We start from the raw sequence: 17215 nt of genomic DNA on the forward strand, positions 1-17215 counted from the left end.
TATTATAGCACATGGTATGAGCCGAAATTCACATTATAGCACATGGTAGGAGCCGAAATTCACATTATAGCACATGGTAGGAGCCGAAATTCACATTATAGCACATGGTAGGAGCCGAAATTCACATCATAGCACACGGAATGAGCCGAAATTCACATTATAGCACATGGTAGGAGCCGAAATTCACATCATAGCACACGGAATGAGACGAAATTCATATTATAGCACAGGGAAAGTGACAGCAGGAAAAGCGACAGAGAGAGGGACAGCAAGGACATACAATAGGGACTAGGGAGAGAGAAAGGCAGCGGGGTAAGATTACCTATTTAGCAGCGGTGGTGCTGAGGATGCTGTGGTCTGCGGTGCGGTGGATGAGGAGGCTGCGGTCGGTGCGGAGGAGGCTGTGGACCTCGGAGATGGTGCGTGGATGAGGAGGCTGTGGGAGTTGGCGGAGGTGCAGAGAAGGACTGAGGGCAGCAGAGGAGGCTGAGGGCGGTGGTGGTGCAGCGGAGAAGGCTGAGGGCGGCGGTGCAACGGAGGAGGAGGCTGTGGTCGGCGGACTTTGGTGTGGCACTGTGGCTCCTATGACCGCGGTGATACTATTTCAAATCTGCCGCGGACCGGCAGACAATCAGGAGCATCCGCTCCTGAGTAGCTGCCGGTCCGCGGCAGATTTGAAATAGTAGCACAGCGGGCAGCTCGATGCGGCGGCGGGGGTCAGTGTATAAATACACACATTCTACATATAAAAAATATATATTACATTTAGAAAATATGTATATCATATATATATATATTATATGTGTATATAGATATATATATATACACACACACATATATATAATAGATATATATATAGATATAAGTCAGTGCCTTATTTAGTATTATTGTACGAGCTGTGCTGCTGCCAGCAGGGCTGACACCTCACCTCAGGAGGAGATCAGTCAGCTTGCCCGGGCTGCCTTCACGGACCATCTTGCTCAGATGTAAGTGCTGCCAGTCAGTGCCTCCTGCGGCGGTGGCGGGGCGGCACATTTGTGACGTCACGCGGCTTAGAGGAGGCGCCGCGTCATTGTGTTTGCGGCGCAGGGAGGGCTAGTGAAGCCTTCCAGTGCGCCGCAGAGTGTTTGAAGTTTAACTTCTTGTCTGTGCACCGTGCGGTATGGCTTGTACCGCCGGTGCCACAGGGGAAGGGTTGGGGGTTGTTACGGCAACTGCTGGAGGGCGGCGGGGCTTCGGGCTGCCATTGCATGCTGCTGCAGCAGGAAAACATATTTTCCTGTCTACAGCAGCAGCACAGCAGAGGACTGTGGGTCTATTCTGATGGGGGGCCTGGAGCTGCAGCTCCATCCGCCCCATTGTTAATCCGGCCCTGCCTGCACCCCCTACTGCACCTACAGGCCAGATATTACCCAGATCAGCGGAGGTTCTGCTCCCCTGCACCCCCTACTGCACCTACAGGCCAGATATCACCCAGATCAGCGGAGGTTCTGCTCCCCTGCACCCCTACTGCACCTACAGGCCAGATATCACCCAGATCAGCGGAGGTTCTGCTCCTCTGCACCCCCTACTGCGCCTACAGACCAGATATCACCCAGATCAGTGGAGGTTCTGCTCCCCTGCACCCCGTACTGCGCCTACAGGCCAGATATCACCCAGATCAGCGGAGGTTCTGCTCCCCTGCACCCCGTACTGCGCCTACAGGCCAGATATCACCCAGATCAGCAGAGGTTCTGCTCCCCTGCACCCCGTACTTCACCTACAGGCCAGATATCACCCAGATCAGCGGAGGTTCTGCTCCTCTGCACCCCGTACTGCACCTACAGGCCAGATATCACCCAGATCAGCGGAGGTTCTGCTCCCCTGCACCCTGTACTGCACCTACAGGCCAGATATCACCCAGATCAGCGGAGGTTCTGCTCCTCTGCACCCCGTACTGCACCTACAGGCCAGATATCACCCAGATCAGCGGAGGTTCTGCTCCCCTGCACCCCCTACTGCGCCTACAGGCCAGATATCACCCAGATCAGCAGAGGTTCTGCTCCCCTGCACCCCTACTGCACCTACAGGCCAGATATCACCCAGATCAGCGGAGGTTCTGCTCCCCTGCACCCCGTACTGCACCTACAGGCCAGATATCACCCAGATCAGCAGAGGTTCTGCTCCCCTGCACCCCCTACTGCACCTACAGGCCAGATATCACCCAGATAAGTGGAGGTTCTGCTCCTCTGCACCCCGTACTGCACCTACAGGCCAGATATCACCCAGATCAGCGGAGATTCTGCTACCCTGCACCCCCTACTGCACCTACAGGCCAGATATCACCCAGATCAGCGGAGGTTCTGCTCCTCTGCACCTCCTACTGCACCTACAGGCCAGATATCACCCAGATCAGCAGAGGTTCTGCTCCCCTGCACCCCCTACTGCACCTACAGGCCAGATATCACCCAGATCAGCAGAGGTTCTGCTCCTCTGCACCCGCTACTGCACCTACAGGCCAGATATCACCCAGATCAGCGGAGGTTCTGCTCCCCTGCACCCCGTACTGCACCTACAGGCCAGATATCACCCAGATCAGCGGAGGTTATGCTCCCCTGCACCGCTACTGCACCTACAGGACAGATATCACCCAGATCAGCGGAGGTTCTGCTCCCCTGCACCCCTACTGCACCTACAGGCCAGATATCACCCAGATCAGCGGAGGTTCTGCTCCTCTACACCCCGTACTGCACCTACATGCCAGATATCACCCAGATCAGCAGAGGTTCTGCTCCCCTGCACCCCGTACTGCACCTACAGGCCAGATATCACCCAGATCAGCGAAGGTTCTGCTCCCCTGCACCCCGTACTGCACCTACAGGCCAGATATCACCCAGATCAGCGGAGGTTCTGCTCCCCTGCACCCCTACTGCACCTAGGACAGATATCACCCAGATCAGCGGAGGTTCTGCTCCCCTGCACCCCGTACTGCACCTACAGGCCAGATATCACCCAGATCAGCGGAGGTTCTGCTCCCCTGCACCCCTACTGCACCTAGGACAGATATCACCCAGATCAGTGGAGGTTCTGCTCCCCTGCACCCCGTACTGCACCTACAGGCCAGATATCACCCAGATCAGCAGAGGTTCTGCTCCCCTGCACCCCGTACTGCACCTACAGGCCAGATATCACCCAGATCAGCGGAGGTTCTGCTCCCCTGCACCCCGTACTGCCCCTACAGGCCAGATATCACCCAGATCAGCAGAGGTTCTGCTCCCCTGCACCCCCTACTGCACCTACAGGCCAGATATCCCCCATATCAGCGGAGGTTCTGCTCCCCTGCACCCCTACTGCACCTACAGACAAGATATCACCCAGATCAGCAGAGGTTCTGCTCCCCTGCACCCCGTACTGCACCTACAGGCCAGAACCTCCGCAGATCAGCGGAGGTTCTGCTCCCCTGCACCCCCTACTGCACCTACAGGCCAGATATCACCCAGATCATCGGAGGTTCTGCTCCACTGCACCCCGTACTGCACCTACAGGCCAGATATCACCCAGATCAGCGGAGGTTCTGCTCCCCTGCACCCCCTACTGCACCTACAGACCAGATATCACCCAGATCATCGGAGGTTCTGCTCCACTGCACCCCGTACTGCACCTACAGGCCAGATATCACCCAGATCAGTGGAGGTTCTGCTCCCCTGCACCCCCTACTGCGCCTACAGGCCAGATATCACCCAGATCAGCAGAGGTTCTGCTCCCCTGCACCCCGTACTGCACCTACACTGGGACACTGACATTCCCAGAAGCAGCAGGAGAGGGTAGTATACCTGGTACTGTGTAGACAGGGGGACAGTAGTGGATTTTTGCCCGGCGCGCCACTTCCGAAGGGCGCCGCCGCCGTGGCAAGATCTGCTACTGGTGCCCCCCCGGTGCTTGGTAGATGCGGTGCTGTGCGCGATGACGTCATCACGCACCACACTGCATTGTGGGAGCGGCACATAGACGCTAGGGGTCATAATTGGCCCGTAGTGTCTATGCGGTGCTATGGGAGAGACGTCATAGATCCGAGGAGCGGCGCCGGCGGCCGGAGACGGAGGGCAGCAGCGGTCAGGAAGCAGGAGCGGATTGTAAGTATTAATTTATTTAATTTAAGTGGCGCAACTAGGGGGCACAACTCTACAGGGGGCACAGTACTGGGGGCACGCCGCAACTAGGGAGCATAACGGACCACGCCCCTTCTCCGTGAAGCCACGCCCCTATTTTTGCCCGGGGCGTATATGCTGCGCTGCACTAAGTGGAGATATATACGTGCCTTGGCTCTGTACCCACTCCCAGAATAGCTGGAAGTGGTCGGGGAGAGATTTTCCCAGCAGCAGGAGAGGGCAGTATTCATAGCGCTGTGCAGGCAGAGGGCGGAGAGTGGAGGTATACACTGCGCTGTACACGCTCCCATAGCAGGAGAGGGCAGTATTCATAGCGCTGTGCAGACAGGGGTGCTGACTATAAGTATACACGGCGCTGTATGTGCACCCACAGCAGGAAAAGGCAGGGAGAGACATTCCCAGCAGCTGCAGGAGAGTATATATGGCAATGTGCAGATAGAGGGCGCTGAGTGGAGGTATACATGGCGCTGTACCCACTCCGATAGCAGGACAGGGTGGGGAGAGACATTTCCATCAGCAGCAGAAGAGGGAGAGTATACATGGCACTGTGCAAATAGAGGGCGCTGAGTGGCAGTATACACGGCGCTGTACCATAGCAGGAGAGGCCGGGGAGAGACAGCAGGAGAGGAGAGCAGTATACACGGCACTGTACCATAGCAGGAGAGGCTGGGGATAGACAGCAGGGGGTAAATTTACTAAGGTGGGAGATTTTTAGAACTGGTGATGTTGCCCATAGATTCTACTTACCATTTATCTAGCTGCTTCTAGTAGATAATAGATATAATCTGATTGGTTGCTATGGGCAACATCACTAGTTCTAAAAATCTCCCACCTTAGTAAATTTCCCCCCAGGAGAGGGAAGCAGTATACACAGTGCTGTGCAGGCAGAGAGCGCAGAGTGGCGGTATACACGGCGCTGTACTATAGCAGGAGAGGCTGGGGAGACACATTCCCAGCAGAAGGAGAAGGGAGCAGTATACACAGCGCTGTATAGATAGAGGGTGCAAAGTGGTGGTATACATGGTGCTGTACCATGGCAGGAGAGGCTGGGGATAGACAGCAGGAGAGGGGAGCAGTATACACAGCACTGTGCTGGCAGAGCGCGCTGAGTGGCAGTATACACGGCGGTGTACTATAGCAGGAGAGACAGCAGGAGAGGGGAGCAGTATATACAGCGCTGTACCATAGCAGGAGAGGCCGGGGACAGGCAGCAGCAGAGGGGAGCAGTATACACAGCACTGTGCAGGCAGAGAACGCTGAGTGGCGGTATACACGGCACTGTACCATAGTGGGAGAGGCCGGGGAGAGATAGCAGGAGAGGGGAGCAGTATACTCAGTGCTGTGTAGGCAAAGGGCGCTGAGTGGCGGTATACACAGCGCTGTACCATAGCGGGAGAGGCTGGGGAGACACATTCCCAGCAGCAGGAGAAGGGAGCAGTATACACAGCGCTGTACAGATAGAGGGTGCAAAGTGGAGGTATACATGGCGCTGTACCATAGCAGGAGAGGCCGCGTAGAGACTGCAGGAGAGGAGAGCAGTATACATGACACTGTGCAGGCAGAGGACGCCGAGTGGCAGTATACACGACGCTGTACCATAGCAGGAGAGCCGGGAGAGAGACAGTAGGAGAGGGGAGCAGTATACACGGCGCTGTACCATAACGGGATAGGCAGCAGTAGAGGGGAGCAGTATACACGGCGCTGTACCATAGCAGGAGAGGCCGGGGAGAGACAGCAGGAGAGGGGAGCAGTATACACGGTGCTGTACCATAGCAGGAGAAGCCGGGGAGAGGCAGCAGGAGAAGGGAGCAGTATACATGGCGCTGTACTATAGTAGGGGAGGCCGGGGAGAGGTAGCAGGAGAGGGGAGCAGTATACACGGCGCTGTACCATAGCAGGAGAGGCCGGGGAGAGGTAGCAGGAGAAGGGAGCAGTATACACTGCGCTGTACCATAGCGGGGGGAGGCCGGGGAGAAACAGCAGAAGAGGAGAGCAGTATACATGGCGCTGTGCAGGCAGAGGGCGCTGAGTGGCAGTATACATGGCGCTGTCCCATAGCAGGAGCGGCCGGGGAGAGACAGCAGGAATGGGGAGCAGTATACACGGCGCTGTACCATAGCGGGGAGGCCGGGGAGAGATAGCAGGAGAAGGAAGCAGCATACACAGTGCTGTACCATAGCAGTAGAGGCTGGGGACAGGCAGCAGGAGAGGGGAGCAGTATACACGGTGCTGTGCAGGCAGAGAGCACTGAGTGGCCGTATACACAGCGCTGTACCATAGTAGGAGAGGCCGGGGAGAGGCAGCAGGAGAGGGGAGCAGTATACAGAGCGCTGTGCAGGCAGAGGGCGCTGAGTGGCGGTATAAACAGCGCTGTGCAGGCAGAGGGTGCTGAGTGGCAGTATACATGGCGCGGTACCATAGTGGGAGAGGCAGCAGGAGAGGAGAGCAGTATACATGGCGCTGTGCAGGCAGAGGGCGCTGAGTGGCAGTATACACGGCGCTGTGCAGGTAGAGGGCGCTGAGTGGCAGTATACACGGCGCTGTGCAGGTAGAGGGCGCTGAGTGGCAGTATACACGGCACTGTACTATAGCAACAGAGGCAGCAGGAGAGGGGAGTAGTATACACAGTGAGTGGCGGTATACACGGCGCTGTACCATAGCAGGAGAGGGGAGCAGTATACACGGCGCTGAGTGGCAATATACACGGCGCTGTACTATAGAAGGAGAGGCCGGGGAGAGACAGCAGGAATGGGGAGCAGTATACACGGCGCTGTACTATAGTAGGAGAGGCTGGGGAGAGACAGCAGGAGAGGGAGCAGTATACACAGCACTGTGCAGGCAGAAGGCGCTGAGTGGCAGTATACACGGCGCTGTACTATAGAAGGAGAGGCCGGGGAGAGACAGCAGGAGAAGGGGGCAGTATACATAGCGCTGTACCATAGCAGGAGAGGCAGCAGGAGAGGGGGGCAGTATACACAGCGCTGTACCATAGCAGGAGAGACAGGAGATGGGAACAGTATATACAGAGCTGTGCAGGCAGAGGGCGCTGAGTGGCGGTATACACGGCACTGTACCATAGCAGGGGAGGCCGGGGAGAAACAGCAGGAGTGAGGAGCAGTATACACAGCACTGTGCAAGCAGAGGGCGCTGAGTGGCAGTATACACGGCGCTGTACCATAGCAGGAGCGGCAGCTGCAGGAGGAGAGGGGGGCAGTATACACGGCGCTGTGCAGGTAGAGGGCGCTGAGTGGCAGTATACACGGCGCTGTACCATAGCAGGAGCGGCAGCTGCAGGAAGAGAGGGGGGCAGTATACACGGCGCTGTGCAGGTAGAGGGCGCTGAGTGGCAGTATACACGGCGCTGTACCATAGCAGGAGCGGCAGCTGCAGGAGGAGAGGGGGGCAGTATACACGGCGCTGTGCAGGTAGAGGGCGCTGAGTGGCAGTATACACGGCGCTGTACCATAGCAGGAGCGGCAGCTGCAGGAGGAGAGGGGGGCAGTATACACGGCGCTGTGCAGGTAGAGGACGCTGAGTGGCAGTATACACGGCGCTGTACCATAGCAGGAGCGGCAGCTGCAGGAGGAGAGGGGGGCAGTATACACGGCGCTGTACTATAGAAGGAGAGGCCGGGGAGAGACAGCAGGAGAGGGGGGCAGTATACATAGCGCTGTACCATAGCAGGAGAGGCAGCAGGAGAGGGGGGCAGTATACACAGCGCTGTACCATAGCAGGAGAGACAGGAGATGGGAACAGTATATACAGAGCTGTGCAGGCAGAGGGCGCTGAGTGGCGGTATACACGGCACTGTACCATAGCAGGGGAGGCCGGGGAGAAACAGCAGGAGTGAGGAGCAGCATACACAGCACTGTGCAAGCAGAGGGCGCTGAGTGGCAGTATACACGGCGCTGTACCATAGCAGGAGCTGCAGCTGCAGGAGGAGAGGGGGGCAGTATACACGGCGCTGTGCAGGTAGAGGGCGCTGAGTGGCAGTATACACGGCGCTGTACCATAGCAGGAGCGGCAGCTGCAGGAAGAGAGGGGGGCAGTATACACGGCGCTGTGCAGGTAGAGGGCGCTGAGTGGCAGTATACATGGCGCTGTACCATAGCAGGAGCGGCAGCTGCAGGAAGAGAGGGGGGCAGTATACACGGCGCTGTGCAGGTAGAGGGCGCTGAGTGGCAGTATACACGGCGCTGTACCATAGCAGGAGCGGCAGCTGCAGGAGGAGAGGGGGGCAGTATACACGGCGCTGTGCAGGTAGAGGGCGCTGAGTGGCAGTATACACGGCGCTGTACCATAGCAGGAGCGGCAGCTGCAGGAGGAGAGGGGGGCAGTATACACGGCGCTGTGCAGGTAGAGGACGCTGAGTGGCAGTATACACAGCGCTGTACCATAGCAGGAGATGGGAACAGTATATACAGAGCTGTGCAGGCAGAGGGCGCTGAGTGGCAGTATACACGGCGCTGTACTATAGAAGGAGAGGCCGGGGAGAGACAGCAGGAGAGGGGGGCAGTATACATAGCGCTGTACTATAGCAGGAGCGGCAGCTGCAGAAGCAGAGGAGGGAGCGGCAGTGGATGAGAAGAAGGCCCGGCCTCCCCCCCGCACTCCTCCCTCCCCCGCCCTCCCGGTGTCGCCGTCACTCTCCAGCCGGGAGCTGAGGGAGGTGAGGCCGCCGTGTGTCCGCGCTGTGCCCGGGAGTCAGCGGGAGAGTCTGCGCTCCGGTACCGAGGTGAGAGGCGGGAGGTGCGGGCGGCACATGGGGACGTGTTACATTGTATCAGTGTACCCGGGTGTGTTACATTGTATCAGTGTACCCGGGTGTGTTACATTGTATCAGTGTACCCGGGTGTGTTACATTGTATCAGTGTACCCGGGTGTGTTACATTGTATCAGTGTACCCGGGTGTGTTACATTGTATCAGTGTACCCGGGTGTGTTACATTGTATCAGTGTACCCGGGTGTGTTACATTGTATCAGTGTACCCGGGTGTGTTACATTGTATCAGTGTACCCGGGTGTGTTACATTGTATCAGTGTACCCGGGTGTGTTACATTGTATCAGTGTACCCGGGTGTGTTACATTGTATCAGTGTACCCGGGTGTGTTACATTGTATCAGTGTACCCGGGTGTGTGCGCTGTGTTATATATATATATATATATATATATATATATATATATATATATATATATATATATATATATATATATACAGTGTGTGATATGTGTGATATATACTGTGTGTGTGTTACAGCCGGGGGAGGCCGCACATGTATGTTACCTGCTGCCGCTGTCCATGCGGGGAGATCAGGACACAGCAGCCGGCGTGTGATCCTCCCTCCCCGGCTGCAGGATGCCCCCATGCCTCATTCTGTGTGTGTGTGCATGTATGTGTGTGTATGTATATATATATATATATATATCTATCTATCCTGCCTGTGTATATATGGCTGTAGCACTGTCACTGGCCTGCTTGTATATACCTGGTGTGTTACACACTATGCTCATTGTATCTGTATATGCTATGTGTATATATGTATATACTGTGTGTATATGTATATGCTGTGTGTATCTGTATATGCTATGTGTATACTGTGTGTATATGTATATACTGTGTGTATATGTTGTGTGTATATACTGTGTGTGTGTGTGTGTATATCTGGCTGTAGCACTGTCACATCACCCAGGCTCCGGCAGTGTTGCAGGATGGCCGGGCCTGTGTGCTGTGCAGCCTGGGGATTGGATTACTGGGAGCTGGGCCTCTGCTGTACGGAGATGTTGCTGGAAGTGTGACATTACTGTGATCAGTTTCCATGGAAGGTATTGAGATCTACCTCAGCGAGCGATGCACTACTAGTGACAGCATAGCCCCTGACCTGCAGAATACACAGACCAGCGAGCGATGCACTACTAGTGACAGCATAGCCCCTGACCTGCAGAATACACAGACCAGCGAGCGATGCACTACTAGTGACAGCATAGCCCCTGACCTGCAGAATACACAGACCAGCGAGCGATGCACTACTAGTGACAGCATAGCCCCTGACCTGCAGAATACACAGACCAGCGAGCGATGCACTACTAGTGACAGCATAGCCCCTGACCTGCAGAATACACAGACCAGCGAGCGATGCACTACTAGTGACCGCATAGCCCCTGACCTGCAGAATACACAGACCAGCGAGCGATGCACTACTAGTGACAGCATAGCCCCTGACCTGCAGAATACACAGACCAGCGAGCGATGCACTACTAGTGACAGCATAGCCCCTGACCTGCAGAATACACAGACCAGCGAGCGATGCACTACTAGTGACAGCATAGCCCCTGACCTGCAGAATACACAGACCAGCGAGCGATGCACTACTAGTGACCGCATAGCCCCTGACCTGCAGAATACACAGACCAGCGAGCGATGCACTACTAGTGACAGCATAGCCCCTGACCTGCAGAATACACAGACCAGCGAGCGATGCACTACTAGTGACAGCATAGCCCCTGACCTGCAGAATACACAGACCAGCGAGCGATGCACTACTAGTGACAGCATAGCCCCTGACCTGCAGAATACACAGACCAGCGAGCGATGCACTACTAGTGACAGCATAGCCCCTGACCTGCAGAATACACAGACCAGCGAGCGATGCACTACTAGTGACCGCATAGCCCCTGACCTGCAGAATACACAGACCAGCGAGCGATGCACTACTAGTGACAGCATAGCCCCTGACCTGCAGAATACACAGACCAGCGAGCGATGCACTACTAGTGACAGCATAGCCCCTGACCTGCAGAATACACAGACCAGCGAGCGATGCACTACTAGTGACAGCATAGCCCCTGACCTGCAGAATACACAGACCAGCGAGCGATGCACTACTACTGACAGCATAGCCCCTGACCTGCAGAATACACAGACTAGCGAGTGATGCACTACTACTGACAGCATAGCCCCTGACCTGCAGAATACACAGACCAGCGAGCGATGCACTACTAGTGACAGCATAGCCCCTGACCTGCAGAATACACAGACCAGCGAGCGATGCACTACTAGTGACAGCATAGCCCCTGACCTGCAGAATACACAGACCAGCGAGCGATGCACTACTAGTGACCGCATAGCCCCTGACCTGCAGAATACACAGACCAGCGAGCGATGCACTACTAGTGACAGCATAGCCCCTGACCTGCAGAATACACAGACCAGCGAGCGATGCACTACTAGTGACAGCATAGCCCCTGACCTGCAGAATACACAGACCAGCGAGCGATGCACTACTAGTGACAGCATAGCCCCTGACCTGCAGAATACACAGACCAGCGAGCGATGCACTACTAGTGACAGCATAGCCCCTGACCTGCAGAATACACAGACCAGCGAGCGATGCACTACTAGTGACCGCATAGCCCCTGACCTGCAGAATACACAGACCAGCGAGCGATGCACTACTAGTGACAGCATAGCCCCTGACCTGCAGAATACACAGACCAGCGAGCGATGCACTACTAGTGACAGCATAGCCCCTGACCTGCAGAATACACAGACCAGCGAGCGATGCACTACTAGTGACAGCATAGCCCCTGACCTGCAGAATACACAGACCAGCGAGCGATGCACTACTACTGACAGCATAGCCCCTGACCTGCAGAATACACAGACTAGCGAGTGATGCACTACTACTGACAGCATAGCCCCTGACCTGCAGAATACACAGACCAGCGAGCGATGCACTACTAGTGACAGCATAGCCCCTGACCTGCAGAATACACAGACCAGCGAGCGATGCACTACTAGTGACAGCATAGCCCCTGACCTGCAGAATACACAGACCAGCGAGCGATGCACTACTAGTGACAGCATAGCCCCTGACCTGCAGAATACACAGACCAGCGGGTGGGTGATGGCCGTACCTATCTCCTGGCGCTCATATTGTGTCTGTCAGATGTTACATTGCTTATACGGGATCAGGAGTAGCCCAGGTGTATCTATCCGGTAACTACACCCTGCAGTATATAGGTGATGTGTAGTCTGTGTATCTATCCGGTAACTACACCCTGCAGTATATAGGTGATGTGTAGTCTGTGTATCTATCCGGTAACTACACCCTGCAGTATATAGGTGATGTGTAGTCTGTGTATCTATCCGGTAACTACACCCTGCAGTATATAGGTGATGTGTAGTCTGTGTATCTATCCGGTAACTACACCCTGCAGTATATAGGTGATGTGTAGTCTGTGTATCTATCCGGTAACTACACCCTGCAGTATATAGGTGATGTGTAGTCTGTGTATCTATCCGGTAACTACACCCTGCAGTATATAGGTGATGTGTAGTCTGTGTATCTATCCGGTAACTACACCCTGCAGTATATAGGTGATGTGTAGTCTGTGTATCTATCCGGTAACTACACCCTGCAGTATATAGGTGATGTGTAGTCTGTGTATCTATCCGGTAACTACACCCTGCAGTATATAGGTGATGTGTAGTCTGTGTATCTATCCGGTAACTACACCCTGCAGTATATAGGTGATGTGTAGTCTGTGTATCTATCCGGTAACTACACCCTGCAGTATATAGGTGATGTGTAGTCACAGTGTTTATACCAGGATCAGCACAGGTGTATCTATTTGGTAACTACACAATGCAGTATATAGGTGTTGTATAGTCGCAGTGTGACTAGGACGCACAGGAGGCTGTGCTGATTAATGTGATGTGTGACGCCTGTATATTGTATCTGTATACGGAGCAGAACAGAACTTGAATTTGATAAAAGCTGCGGCTGCTACATTGTAGCACTTTGTGTACAGATCAGAGCCTCAGTCACAAACAGATATACAAGTGTCACATATCACAACACTCAGTCTCCCTGTACGTCTGTTGTGACAAATAAGAAGCAAAAAGACGCGAGAAGATTCTGCCGCAACCTGCCGCGCTAAGAGGGGTCTGTTTGGCGTGACTGCGACACACCTGTGAGTAACATATGACACTTTATGTTTGTGTCTTGCACTTTGCCGTCTATGTGGCTTTGTCTGGTGCTAGAAGTTGGCTAAATGTAAAATACGTCCTTTGTTTGGGGATCACCTGGCCTAGTATTTATTATTGAACCGCTTGGCGCTGTTTTGCCTGGGGATTGTAAGATGGTATTCGGACTATGGGTCGACACCCATTAGGTTGACATCCATTGGTCGACAGTGAATAGGTCACCACTAGAAATAGGTTGACATGAACAATGACAACATGAAAAAAGGTCAACATGAGTTTTTCACGTTTTTTTTCTTATTTTTTTGAACTTTTTCATACTTTACGATCCACGTGGACTACGGTTGGGAATAGTAACCTGTGCCGAGCGCATGTTGCCCTAATGGCCGTGTCGACCTATTTCTAGTGTCGACCAATAGGTGTCGCCCTAATTGTTGTCGAACCTAAGTCTCATACCCTTGTAAGCTTTGGGGCTTTTCTCTTACGGGACTCTTGTAATGCAATGTGAACATGTAGAGCACACTAGGAATATATGTCAGGTTTATATGGACTCGGCTACATTTTGTTGTTGATGATGCCACTTGTTGCTACAGGAAAGATTTCTGGGTTGGTCTTTACACGTCCCAGGACCCGCGTTCTACTTGTTATTACTTGTACGCCGTAGGTTACTGTGTGACCTGTCATCTCCCAGCGCACGGGACAGAGCAATGCGCAGTATGCAGCGTTCTCACAATTCTGAGCTTTCAGCGTCTCTATTGTGGTCCTGTCTGCCCCGTTCTGGCCCATAAGAGGTCACTTGTAGGATCCCGCTGAGTCAGAGGAATCTTCTCTAATCAATATCTCTCCAGTCCTAAATTATTAATTGTATCTGGTCCAGCGTATGGCAGCTCCTTGTCTAGTGCTTTCATCTCCAGTATTCAGCCTAGAGAGGATCTATAATCCGGCGTGACGGAGAGCGGCGTTACACGGGGGACTTACGTTCTGCGGTCGTTTCATGGCAACTATTTATTTTATTTTCTGTTTAATGATTATCCTCTTGATCAGACTGGTTTGTGTCATTTCCCATTGCTTTGTGTCTGAGGCCCCTGCGCACTGGATGTTATTACGTCATACCACGGGAAGGGTCCGCAGCTTGTGAGCCTCACCGGCGTCACTTACAGGTCTGGCCACATATAAAGGTTTGGCATTTGGAACGAATCTGTGAGGAAATGGGCGATCTCCTTGTGCCGCTGGGTCCGAGACTCCAATAAGTAGATTGTAAGCTCCGGCGCGGAAACGGTGACTAATAATGACCATACTATATGTGCTAGATCTGAGTACATGAAAATAATCTCCGTGGCATGAAAGTGGCACTGTATTTATCGATTTGCATGGTAGTGATGCGCCACAGTGGCGGTGTTCTCAGCTCCCCCCCCCCCCCATCTCCGTAAAACATCCTTCTTCACGATAACGCGCCCGCTTCCCATGGTAAGATGACATACCGTAAAACATAACTCAAATTGGTGCTGTGTTGCCGAAATCATGGCATTTGGTAGATGTGATTTGCCCCACGACAGTCAGCAAGCGGGTAATTCATATCACATTGGGTTTTTGGAAAACTGTGATTTCACCCAAACCATGTGACCTTCTTCTGTGTTACTGGTGCAGGCGGCGGTGGTGACTGGGGCAGGCGGTGGTGACTGGGGCAGGCAACTGGTGCAGGCGGTGGTGTCTGGGGGCAGGCGGCGGTGGTGTCTGGGGCAGGCGGCGGTGGTGTCTGGGGCAGGTGGCTGTTGTGGTGACTGGGGGCGGTGGTGTCTGGGGCAGGCGGCGGCTGTGGTGACTGGGGCAGGCGACTGTTGACTGGGGCAGGCGGCGTCGGTGGTGTCTGGGGCAGGTGGTGACTGGGGCAGGTGACTGAGGCAGGCGGCGGTGGTGTCTGGGGCAGGCGACTGGTGACTGGGGCAGGCGGCGGCTGTGGTGACTGGGACAGGCTGTGGTGGTGACTGGGGCAGGCGGCGGCTGTGGTGGTGGTTGGGGCAGGTGGCTGTGGTAACTGGGGCAGGCGGTGTTACTGCGGCAGGTAGGTAGTGACCCAGGTCTCCTCTCAGGGTTGTTCTCTCGTGCGCTGGGGAAATAAGTGCAGATATACCCACGCTGTAGTGACTTATACCATCTGTTGTACTGGCAGCAGGCGTTATACAGCAACACATTGGGGGGTAACTTGTGTTGCAGATGGAATAAGCCTTTCTTTCCCGCTCGGGGTAGGGTCTGTAGCTATTTGTGAGAACCGCTTTGAGCCGTGACACATGTAGGAAGGTATATTGGCTACCTATGACTCCTGCATGGCTAGCATACAAATTAGTTCCGTATGATTCCGATTGCGTTGTGAGGCTTTTGTGCCGATTCAGTTACCGGCAGTGTGCCGCAGACAACCTGCGATGTTCAGCTGCGCACTTGCCTATCATGGCACGCTGAACATTGCAGGTTTTCCTGCGTACGTCTGTGGGTGAGAGATAAACTAGCGGTATCGATGGCGGAGATGCGCTGACACGGCCGACAGATCGCAGTCAGACTACTAACTGTACTGCCCCCATAGTGTGTGATCATGGGGTAAATGTAATATGCTGTGATCTGTGTGCTCCCAGCGAGTCTGCATTAAGATTTAAAGTAGCATTAATTAAATGCAAAGCCAATGGAGCTATTCAGTTGTTTTCCCGATCAAACTCGTCTGCATTACTTATCGCGCATGTTGCTTCCAAATGCCACCTGTGCAATACCTGGCTAGCGCCTCCATATTACAGATTGCTGCTCGCCGCCACCTCAGGAGACCACAATTAACAATCGTGCAGTCGGGGCCTATCGGCATACAATTGAATAACTGCCGTAGGGCACCCAAACAACAGTTGATTTCCCTCCAAAGATAGGGCAGACTCACTGGGAGCCCGCCCAGATCGTGGCCATTACATTTTCCACCATGTGAGAGATTTCACAGACGTACATAGGGGGGAATTCAATTAGCCCTAATAGCCGGCAGTATCAGGAGGCAGGAGAAAAAATCCCAGATAACTGACCCATTTTCATGGCTGCAAACAGAAAAACACAGATGTGGGGCTTATCCCAGATCCTGTGGTTTTTTTTCTAGCTAAATAAACAGGCCACAATTGAATTGTCTGATAACACAATCGGGCAATAAATTGCGGCAAAGTCCACTTTTTTGCGTGAATTTTTCGTGATAATTGAATTCCCCCCATTGTCACATTTAAGGGTGCTGCAGCCACCCTCCCTCATCCCGAGATAGTTGGTAACATAGGGGGTCATTCTGACCTGATCGCACGCTGCAGTTTTTCACAGCGCAGCGATCAGGTCACCACTGCGCAATCATATGCACCGTAATGCTCCGACGCGTCGTACGGGTACAAACGGATTGTTGCTGGGCGATGGATTTAACGAAGAATCCATTCACACAGCCGATCACAAGGAGATTGACAGGAAGAATGCGTTTGTGGGTGTCAACTGACCGTTTTCTGGGTGTGTTTGGAAAAACGCAGGCGTGTCCAAGCGTTTGCAGGGCGGGAGTCTGACGTCAATTCCGGGCCCGGACAGGCAGAAGTGATCGCAGCGGCTGAGTAAGTCCTGGGCAACTCAGAAACTGCACAAAACTTTTTTGTACCGCTCGGCTGCACATGCGATCGCACACTTGCAAAGCAAAAATACACTCCCGTATGGGTGGCGACTATCTGATCTAAAAAATAGCTAGCGAGCGATCCACTCAGAATGACCCCCATAGAGCAATAGCTGCAATTAGCTGTGTAGGAAATGTAAGCAATGTGAAAGCTCTTATTCTGTCAGTATATGGGAACCTTTACATCTATGTATATCTGTGAATGTGGCTTTATATGTCACACAAAAGTCTCATAGATGGGTTATTCAGGTGTGTTAGCAAACCAAAAAAGTTAGTAATTGGGCAAAACCACGTGCACTGCAGCTGGGGCAGATGTAACATGTGCAGAGAGAGTTAGATTTGGGTGAGGTGGGGCAGATGTAACGTGCAGAGAGAGAGAGATTTGGGTGGGGTGTGTTCAAACTGAAATCTAAATTGCAG

At 53.7% G+C, this 17215-nt stretch overlaps 1 protein-coding gene across 5 annotated transcripts in view; it reads left to right on the top strand.

Moving 5' to 3' along the window:
• The first annotated feature begins 8440 nt into the window (after positions 1-8440).
• Positions 8441-17215, top strand: part of RAPH1 (Ras association (RalGDS/AF-6) and pleckstrin homology domains 1) — a 200354-nt gene continuing 191579 nt past the window's right edge. Inside the window, exon 1 of one of the 5 annotated variants that reach the window (XM_063932610.1) lies at positions 8441-8504. The gene's annotated coding sequence lies outside the window, so the exon portion shown is untranslated. Of the gene's footprint in view, positions 8505-8558; positions 8884-13012; positions 13122-17215 lie in introns of those variants that run through there. The other 4 variants (XM_063932608.1, XM_063932611.1, XM_063932612.1 and 1 more) reach the window with 4 other exon arrangements.

The sequence above is a fragment of the Pseudophryne corroboree genome, chromosome 7 (genome assembly GCF_028390025.1).
Source record: "Pseudophryne corroboree isolate aPseCor3 chromosome 7, aPseCor3.hap2, whole genome shotgun sequence".
NCBI classification, from domain to species: Eukaryota; Metazoa; Chordata; class Amphibia; order Anura; family Myobatrachidae; genus Pseudophryne; species Pseudophryne corroboree.